Source organism: Pseudopipra pipra, chromosome 4 (assembly GCF_036250125.1).
Source record: "Pseudopipra pipra isolate bDixPip1 chromosome 4, bDixPip1.hap1, whole genome shotgun sequence".
NCBI classification, from domain to species: domain Eukaryota; kingdom Metazoa; phylum Chordata; class Aves; order Passeriformes; family Pipridae; genus Pseudopipra; species Pseudopipra pipra.
This window is the reverse complement of record NC_087552.1, coordinates 70191605-70202053: the sequence shown is the minus strand read 5'-3', so window position 1 is coordinate 70202053 and position 10449 is coordinate 70191605. Positions and strand designations below refer to the sequence as shown.

General features: G+C 42.7%; 1 non-coding gene across 1 annotated transcript; it reads right to left on the bottom strand.

Moving 5' to 3' along the window:
* Window positions 1–8492: 8492 nt before the first annotated feature.
* Window positions 8493–8634, bottom strand: LOC135413908 (small nucleolar RNA SNORD94). Its single transcript, XR_010430477.1, has one exon. It is a non-coding gene; the product is annotated as a small nucleolar RNA SNORD94 (small nucleolar RNA).
* Between the last annotated feature and the right edge of the window lie 1815 nt (window positions 8635–10449).

Genomic DNA, 10449 nt, shown 5'->3' with positions numbered 1-10449 from the left:
CCTGTGATGTAAAACATTCAGTAAACAGTTGTAAACAGTTGTGACTTTTGCTTGAAAAGAGAAATCCAAAACACAGGGCAAACACCCTCCAAGGAGAACATGATGGGCTGTCTGATGCCTATTGTCCTAGAAGGACAGGTCCACCCAGCGTTTGGTGGAAGCACATCCACATCCTTTTGGAAGAGCAGACTACTTCAGTTACCTCCAAAGTTCTGGGCCAGCTGCTGGGCTTCTCTTTATTTATTCCCTTGGACCAGAACAGGCTCCAAACTGTGGTCCCTCAAGGCTCAGCCCATCATCTGAGCTTGGCTGCAGCAGCTCAGCACTGAGCAGTGGTGCCTGGCCAGAGGTGACCATGACCCTCAGAACCTGGGGGCCAGTGCAGGGCCTCCCTGTACCAACCCCCTGCCTTTACTAGGCTGCAGCAGGGTCTCTGACGTGGATAGACCCAGCTAGGAAAAGATTCTGGGAAAGAAAGGTAATAGCAAGTCTGAGCAGTGGACAAGGCTAACTCCCCATGATGGAAAGTTCCCTTCCCTCCTAAATGGGTGGATACAGCATGGAATCAAAAACTGAGGAGCCGTTTCAGTCCCCTCAACACACCAGCACATCATCCTGAAGGCAGTTCTCTGCTCCCTTGTCACAGAAATCTTTCCACAGGAATCACCCCCCAGCACGCTGTCTCTACTGTACCCCTTCAGCAGTAACATGAAGTGCTCCAACTTACTTCTGTGCTTCAGAGAGTTCAAACTCCTCCTCTGTTCTGCTTTTGAGCCTTTGGGACAAAGGCAGGCCGAGGGAAGCCGCCAGCTTTACCAGCTTAATGGCCTCATCTGGGCAATTGGTTTGTTTAGCACAGCTCAGGAACTCATCCATCACCTTGTCACTGCAAAAGCAAAGGCACAGGTGACTGTTCATGTGAGGTGGCCATTAATTTACAGCCTGTGCTTTAGACAGGAGAGGAGGTGACATTTTCAGATCACTCAACCAGCCCAATACTGCTCCTGCCTGGAATTTCACCTCAGCCTTCACCCTGTACCAATGTGATGAGTTTGGGAACTCCTGTCTTAGCAGAACAGGGCAGGCACTGAGTGACACCAGGTGTTTGGCCCTTGGTACCACACACGCTTGTGGTGTTTACTTGGGCAAGCTCCAATTTTATACTTTTATGTTAAAAAACCCTCCCATGGACCACTATGGTCAGTTATTACTGGGGGTTGGACTACCTGACCTTTAAAGGTCCCTTCCAACCCAAACTGTTCCATGATTCTCCAACAGAAATGCAGGATCTCAGCCAAATGGGACACTCAGTACCTGAAGAACCCAAAGGTACATACGTGGGAATCCTATTGGCTTGCTGGAAATGCTCCATCATGTTCCTATTCAAAAGAAAATTAAATAATAATTAAAAAAACCCACATAACACAGGAACAGACAGGTATTAAATCTCTTGGATGAGCCTCCATTTAAACACAAGTATTCCCCACAGATCTGAAAGGAGCCCATGCCATATTCTTGCAGGTGCAATCTGTATCAGCTAACTTCATTGATTATTTTAACACAGAATATCTAAAACTAGTGCAGAATACATAGAAAATGTAGCTTTTAAAGGAAACTTTAAAATATTACATATTTTTAGAAGGGTACTTGCCACTTCTTTGTTTTAAATGAATCAGTGTGAAGGGAACATCTGTATTTAACAAAAATAGCTCAAACCTTAAATTGGAGGCTGGGTATTTTTACCTCCATTCCAAGTTCAGAGCATGTAGGACAGTAAATTCTAGGTACTGGAGAGCTCTAAAAAACAGTCTCTTTAGAGTTTAATTAGGGTTAATTCTAATTAAACTAATTAATCACTTTAGCAGTTTGAAATCCAGACAGTTCTAAAAAATCAGAGAATGGGAAGCTGTGGGCAATCAGCAGCACTCAGGGAGGTGATAATCAAACCCCACCTTTCCATAAGCAGCTGTATGAAGCTCTACACCAGCTACTACATTAACTTCTAAACCATTTCTGAGAGAGACAACTGAACCTGGTGCCAAGAATGAACAACACCATTAAAAAAACCCCCATCACATTCCCAGCAGGATTTATGCCCTCCCTTTGCCTGCACTAGTATTCCAAGGCAGACTTTAGCTTTTCATTTTTGTGATCAAGCCTTGAGTCACAGTGTCAGCAGGCCAAGAGATCACACAGCCCACACCTACCAAGCATCCTGGGTCCTCCCAGCCCTGGAGAACAGCACCACCACATTGCCCAGAGCGCTGCCTGTCCATTCCAACGGGAGCTGCTCCCTCCCAGCAGGCTCATGGGCAGCTTTGATGTCTTCAGCACACTTGGCAAACACCAGTTGAATCTGGGGAAATATTGTGCTGTTAATCCCAAAACCTCTAGAATTAATGTAACCATTTCAGTGCAATTTCTCCTACAGGTTTGCTCTGTATGTGATTTAAATTTGGGAATTAGCAGAAGTGAGAACAATCTTCCACTTCTGTCAGGGCAACTGTCCATACTAGGCAAGATCCAAGGTGGCTTTACAGGGACAGCTGGTACTTAGAGGATCCTGCAGTACACATCTGCCTACCTTTAACACTCTGAAGCTTGAGAAGCCAGTTACTGCAATGAAATCCTTGGCAAAAATCCCTGAATTCTGCCAAGTGCTTCCCCGAAGATTTGGCTGGCTGGGATGGATTACTTTCCAAACCTTGTTAAGGAAGTGATCCTCCTCTGTGTTAATTTGAGGTTTATAGGTAGAGTTAAATTTCTTCACAGTAGCTTCTATGGGGCTGTGTTTTGGATTTAGGATGAAAAGTATGTTGGTAACACAGGGTTATTACACTTGAGCTTTGCAGGAGCCTGGCTTTTCTGAGGATGGTTGAACACCTCCCTGCAGGGGGAAGTGGGGAATGAGCTCCTTGAGTTTTTGTACTTTTACAGTCCCAGTTCCTTCTACCATCCATCCCACTGGAGGAGGAGTGAGCTGTGTGGTGCTCAGCTGTTCACAGGGGTTAAACCACATCAGCTTCCTTACCTCATCTGGGTGCTGGTCCCTGCTCATCAAAGACAAGAACTCTTCCAACAGCTCTTGTTTCCTGGTAAACCCCAACTGTTTCACATCTGTTTACAGAAAGGCAGTAGTTGGTAGGATTAAGATTTGACCTGATCTGCAGAGGGTCCAGGTGATTAGATACCCCAGGCCAAGGGTTGCTATATAATTTTGTCCTTTACTACTTGTAAAATTTCACTGCATTGATTTTGCTTATAGAAATCCTGTGCTGTTCTGATTACAGATTCTGTGCTATGTTAATCAAAAAATCTTGTTAAGAAAATAAGGCTTTAATTGTAACTACAAATTAGTGCTGTCATCATTCCACCAAGGATCCCTAAAAGAACCATCTGTCCCCTCAGTGTTGGTGACAGTTGGATATTTTCTGTGTGCTAAACCTGTATCTGCTTTACTGTCTCCTCTTTTTAAGGGGCAAAAACCAGGAAAATAATTTTAGACAAGATAAACCTGGGCTGCTGGTTGAAGTACTACTCTCTGTAAGCACTCAGTTTCCCAGGACACTGACACTGCACTGACACAGCCATGATTTCTAGGATAGTCTGTGGTATTGGTTCTGCCTTTAATACAACAGCCTCACCACTGCACTCAGGAATAACATCCCTCATTCCAGTGCACCTTATCATGGCTACTCTGAGCAATGGGAAGTTCCCAAACCCACTCCCACTTTGCACTGCTCCTGACATTTGTCAAACAAACTGTCCATGTGGCCATCACTAACCTTCCCAGACCGAAGGGATCAATTCCAGCTGGTTGGCTGCATCCAGTGCTTGAAGGAGGTCCAATATATTTTTAGGAGTTGGATAGAAGAGCTGATGAAGGAAGAGAATAATTTCAGTCACCTGTAACTGCTCCATTTCTCCAGACTAAAGCTCTGAAGCTCATTCAGCCCAGCACGCACTTACCGAAGGCGACATTTCCTTGTACCACTTCAACACAACCTCAATTTGTTCCATCATGCACAACAAAGAAAAGAACTTTGACCTAGAGGAGAGACAGAATGTCCTAATTCAGTAATGGTTAGACAAACACCAACAAATGATGGTGTGCTGATCAGACTTGTATTGCAGACCAGGGAAGTTTCACTGTGTGATTTCAACACTCCATACAATCAGAAAAGCAGCAGCGATTTTAATGAGAGGACTTAATGCTGACACTACATAACTGGCAGAACTAATCAGAAGTTAGACCATTGCATTTTAAGATCTTAAAAAAAAAAAGCCATCTCCCTGCCTGATGCCAGGTTTGAGTTATGTGAGTCTGTCTCAAATACAACCTCTGGTTAAGAAGCACTTTAAGAACTGAACTAAATTAACCTTGTTACTTGTCAAGTTCACAACACAAGCCTGGGTCCTTGATCCACTGCATTGACTAGGAAAATGTCCCCACACTAAGAAATTATGTTATTTTGGTGTTACCTCCTAAGCTGCCATCCTAACTGCACAAAAGGACTGTAGAAAATACAACTGGTTGGTCTAACTGCTGGATGGGTATTGAGATAAACTGATGCTCCAAGACAAGTTTGAAAAACGAAAATAAATCCTAAGGAATCACTGTTCTTAAGAGGGACCCAATTCCCAAGCTGCACATGCAATAACCACCTGGTGTTCCATGTTCAAATCCTAGTTTGTACTCAAGCTGGCAATACAAGATGCTGAACATAAGCTGCACTTCACTCACCAGTAGCCATTTAACCGGTCCACATCCAAGAATTTCCAGTTGTCTCCCTTTGCCATTGTCTCATTTAACTGATAGGCAAGCTTGATATCCTTAAGATCACAGCACTGCAACAAACCAGTTGGATTTTAAAGATAAAAATATACCACGCCATACATCCCTCTGAGACTCACTTTCACTAAGGTACACACATTCATCACAGGCATGCAAGTTACCAATTTGGAAGGGATCAGGTCGAGAACTGCAGAATTGTGGGGGAAAGTTACAAGAAATGATGAAAACAGATGAAAATGGGAGATACTGAGAGCTCAGCCTTGTATGACAGGGTGGAAAAACTCACAGGCAATTCTTAAACAGCTGGAGAGCTCTAAGGAATTCTGCAGGGAAGAGGCACTTACCACTTGCATGGCAGTGGAAAAAAAGTTGGCTGAAAAGGAGAAAACAGTCTGTTAGCTTTAAACTTCCAAGGAGACATAGAGCAACTCATTAACCCATCCCCCCCAGAGGACAGACATGTTCAATTAGAAAGCTCAATTTGTAACTCAGTTTGGCATTGTAGCAGAAACTTTCTAGGCAGAAACTTTGGTGGGGCAGGAGTTGGGTGGCTTTTATATCCTTCTGGCAACAGTTTAGAGCAGAGAAAGAAACAGTGTAACACACATAGCAGAGAGAAGCAAACAAAGGTGTACAACATTCTGCCTATTTCCATGATTCTTTCATAAGACCAAAAAAAAAAAAAGCTGGTAGAATTACCTAATACCCCTTCTACAGACCCATGCTTCAGTTTTCCATGAAGTTTTATTTCCTGACATTTTCTGAAAAGGATTAGGAAGAACTAGAATAGGAAAACTCACACCACACTACAACAAAAACCTGCCATTCACCAGATGTGTATCATGAAGCTGCTACCTGATGTTCCTCCTTAAACTAATCTTGTAGATAGCCTTGGGGTTTTTTTAATTCTATGGAGCTCAAATGCTCATTCACATGGCTTACACTCCTACTTCCCCACAGAAGCTAGTGCACCAATGCACAGCACGATGTCTGGCACTGGAATTTGTCCTTCTTTGTCTCTAAAGGATATCAGAAGGGACTGAGAAGCAAGGTGCATGCATTTTTCCTAACTGAGTAAAGCTACCTGAAATTCATAGGTATCTTTTCACCCAAGCTTACCCAGTGCAGATTGTCAGATATATGGAAGACCTTACCATCATCAGGGTCCTGGGGAGTGAAGCTTCTCTTTTCAACCTCATCTAACACCTCAGAGATGATGCCTGATTGGGGAAGATCAACTGTGGGACAAAGAGACAAAGCAACACATCTCAGTTGTGCCAATCACTTCCTTAGTGAAGAGCATCAGCCTGCAAATACAACATGGAAATGGAAACAAGTAACATGATTGAAAACAAGTGTCATGATTCCCTTGGTGTTCCACACCAGCTGCAGCTTTGTGTGCTCTCAGATTTGCCCTACTATTGCCAGATTTCCAGAGCTGAATAGGGCAGATTCAGAAAGAGAAAAGTGCTTTCTAGCAAGGAATTAAATAGGCCTGGAAGTTTGTCTGTTAGAAGGCTGCACTGGGAAAAGCAAAGCATTTAATGAACAAACAAAACAATTTAAAAGAGGAAAAAACAAAAAACCCCACAACCAAACCCAGAGAGACTCCAGAGCAGTTCCTTCACGTTTCTTAAAACACAAGGACTGCAGTTACACTACTGTGCCTATTCTCTTCCTATAGCCAAAATTCTGTGGGCATGGAGTCTTGAACAGTTGGGCTCCTGCTTTTCTAACACAGCGATTTTTCACTACAGCTCCAGTGCACAGAACTGTTGCAGAAAGAGAATCCCGGTGCAATTTCATCCCTGTGCGTGGCACAGTCCATGAAATCACACACACTGGGGTCAGATCCAGCCCCCACCAAGACTGGGTAGCATTTGCTCCCTGTATGAGCTCATCATCCTCTGTAGCTTTTTTTTTTCCATCCAAGCAGAATCAGGCTGCACAGGTAACACTAAGACCACACACGTAGGAGCTTGTCTTTTAATCCATAAATCAATCACCCATGACATTTGGAAAGCATTTAAAGCAGATGCTGAGCAAGACACATCCATGGACAAGCCGATATCGCACGTACCGCCTCTGTAAAATATCGAGAGGAGATGATCATACGTCGCGAGGCTGGGCTCTGAAAAGCAAAAACACTGAAGTTATTTCATCATTCCTGGCTGAGCTTTGTGCCTGACTCTTAATTCAGTCTCTTCCCTCACAGTCAGGTGTGCATAAATTTACTCAAGTATCTCTCCCCGTCCACCCTAATGCTGGAGCAGACCTCATGTACACCCAACTGGGAGAGATGGTATCTAAGTGGATCACCAGCTAGAACATCCCATTTCTATGGGGGGAGCAGCCAGGCTTCCCTGCTCTAAATTAAAACAAAAAGTACTTCTTTAGCTACTTCCCCTTCTGCTCATGAATGTGTCTTTAGCCTACCAAGAAGCACATTACTGGGGCCCAGTACACTCCACAGGACATCAAATCAGTTGTGCAGATATTTCCTTGGTTTTTGCAGCATTTATTTGAAATCAAAAAACATTATTTAGATCAGAAGTTTTTTCTGTATAGATGCAGATATATAGACCTGAACTGGCTTGGGTGGCTTGTGAAGTACATCTTCCCTCCAACCAGGAATCCCTGTGTTGTGTGCTACTTAACTATTCTATCCTGCAGTTGGCACTGGAATATAATAACCATTGAATATAATAAATATTCTAGTTCTCTTACCTATATCAAGTGCTTCCATTTCTTTCAATACCATTAAACACATATTTCTGCCCACACCACCACATCTTCTCAGAGTCTTCAGTAAAGCATTAAAAGTTAGCAGATTTGGTTGCACTTCCTGTTGGGCCATGTGAGTCAGGAATTCCTTAAAAAAAAATACCCAAATCCTTAGTGCTTCACATGTTACAGGCTGCAGTTCAGCTTTCAGACAGGTTATACATATTTCCTCAACCTAGTCCTTCTCATCCCCTTCAGGTGACCAACTTTGCTTTAACTGATCATTTATTGAGGGAGTACTGTCTGATTTTTAGTTACTTTGACCAAAATCCAAGGCTACAACATTACAGAGGATCAGATCTTGGAGAATTGTGTCTAGAACATCAAGAAAATTTTTATAGTTACATACTACTTCTCCTTACTGATCTTATGTCATTAAAACTGGAGCCCCATATGTTATCCCTCAAAATTCCATTTCCATCACAACACCATGAATTACAATCCAAAGAGCTTTCATCTGAAATTGTTGATTTTATCTCCCAGTATAATTTCCTCAGTTACTTTCTGTCCAAGCAGTTCTTGGATCAGGTATGTTCTCAGAAGGCAAACCACTCTGCAAGGGCAAGGCTGGATTTCGTACATTTGCCACTCCTCCATAGTTGGCTTTTATATTTAAACTAGAGAACTTCCTTTGCAGAAGAAATTAGTATTTTGGGACAAAGCTCTTGCTTTTCTAGCAACTGCAAAATTTTAATGGTAAAGCAGACCCAGATCCTACACTCTTGCCCCTTCCCCACCTCTTTGCTCTACCCTCCTTACCTTGGCTAATTCCCATCTTTCTATGAACCTCTCCTTTAGATATGGGACTGCCTTGATCAGTGCATTGAAGGTGTGCACATCAGCTGGAAAAATGTAAGATAATCCACTTTAACTGACAATTTATTAAGTCTACAAGAAAACAGCTTGTTCCAACATGGCTCAGCTTTTGGCAAAGTCTCATGCAGACCTGTTTGCAGTGAGCCAGCCACACGCCAGCTGCACTGAAACCACCAGTCTGCACTCAGCTCCCATGATCCAGCTGAGGTCCGTACCCCTGCGCCAATCATCACTGCCATGGGACAAACACTCATGGACCCAACACGGGGTTCTGGTACTTAGGAGATCACAAAGAACCAGGAGACACTCACCCTTGTGCCTTTCATTCAGCATGTCTATGTACATGTCATAAGCTTTAGAAGCAGCCCCATGCTGAAAAAGACAATAAAAATAAAGAACCTCTATGACTGAGATTTCACAAGCTGAAAAAAATCCCTCAGCACTGAAGAATAACTTTACCTTCACCATCCCACGGATCATTGTGCAATAGGAGTGTGCATTCCTCTCTGGCATTATCTTAAATATCCTCTCAGCATGGTTGTTCTCCCTAGAATCAAGGAATAAGCCGAATGTTGAAGAATGAAATAAAGGATAACTTTATGAAAAGGATTCAACATGTAGAGCAAAACAAGGGGCTGTACCCCCAGTGGCTGACAGTCAAATACCAAATTACTTGTGATACTTTGAGCTGTTCTACAATCACCAGATTTCCGTCAACACTTTAACACAGATGTATTTAACAAGTAACACCTGTGAGTATGGCCTGCTGAAGACCTGACTTCTGTTTTAGTAACAACGATGCATGTGCACAACCCACTGAATATGGGAATATTGGCAACATTTTCTATACCTCCATCTAGGGCCAGATGACTGTGAACCTCTTTGGAATTGTCTCTTTGGAGCCTTCTGCTCTGAAGCATTCACCTGGAGAGATTTTTGTAGAAATAAGTTTCTCAGAGCTCAAAATTGTGATTAAACATCAAATGACTAGATTTGGCAACAACACAGAAGTTCACCAGCAATTTATATTACCAAAGGTGTTTTTTAATAGGTTACATAAAAATAACTTCTATTATATTTTCTATTAGAATGTTCAGGAAACAGTAACTAGATTAAGAACATTTTTGTTATTAAACGTACTAACACGATAAATTACATGTATTTGTGGAGTTGGTGGGAATCATTAGACTATAGCAAATACTCTGTAGAATCCTTTCTTCCCAGGGACAGCACATCTACTACTGTCCCCTGCAACCTAATACTCTGATGTCACACAAGGAGCCCTCAACTTCATTAAAATCCAGTCAACATGGTTCAGACTGGAAGAAAATTACCTAGGTGATCTACACTAGAGTTACTAGAGGTCTTCTTTGCAGGCAACTGTAAAAACAAGGCTGTCAGGGAGAAGCCGTTATTTAAACACAGCTCAGCAGAACTAAGCCAAGACAGGGTTTCATCTACTTAGTTCAGCTTTACATCAACCACTGTTGTTACTAGGTCAGACACTGGCTTTTTATAACACTTATCTTCTGGGAATGCTGACTGCATCTGACCCCCCTCAAACCATCTATCAGGCAAGTTGTCAAAGTACAAAAAACTTGACATCATCTTGATACGCTCCCACTGCGTATGAAACAAATTATTAGAGATCAACAGGTTTTTCATACCTCTGGTTCTTCCAAATCCTCTTTTGCTTCTTCCTCCTTTTCAGAAGTAGATTCTGCATCTCCATAGAAGGATAACAAATCTAAAAGGCTGTTTGTGGTCTCCAGAGATACAGGGGTACCTTTAGAAAACAAGGATTTACAACAGTCACAGAGAAAGTAAAAAGCACATTCTGCAGCCATATCACAAAAATGTGGGCACCCAGTTACACCACTTTGCTCTCTTTCAACACAAGGACATTCTCTAGCAAGTCCGTAAACACTGGGTGTGACAACAGTATTGTCATGAACCCACTCATCACAGGAGACAATTTTAACACTGACTTAAGAGTATTTGTTTTTCTGCTGAGGCCACTGAAAGGGTAGAGTTTTCCTGATCAGGTGGGAGGG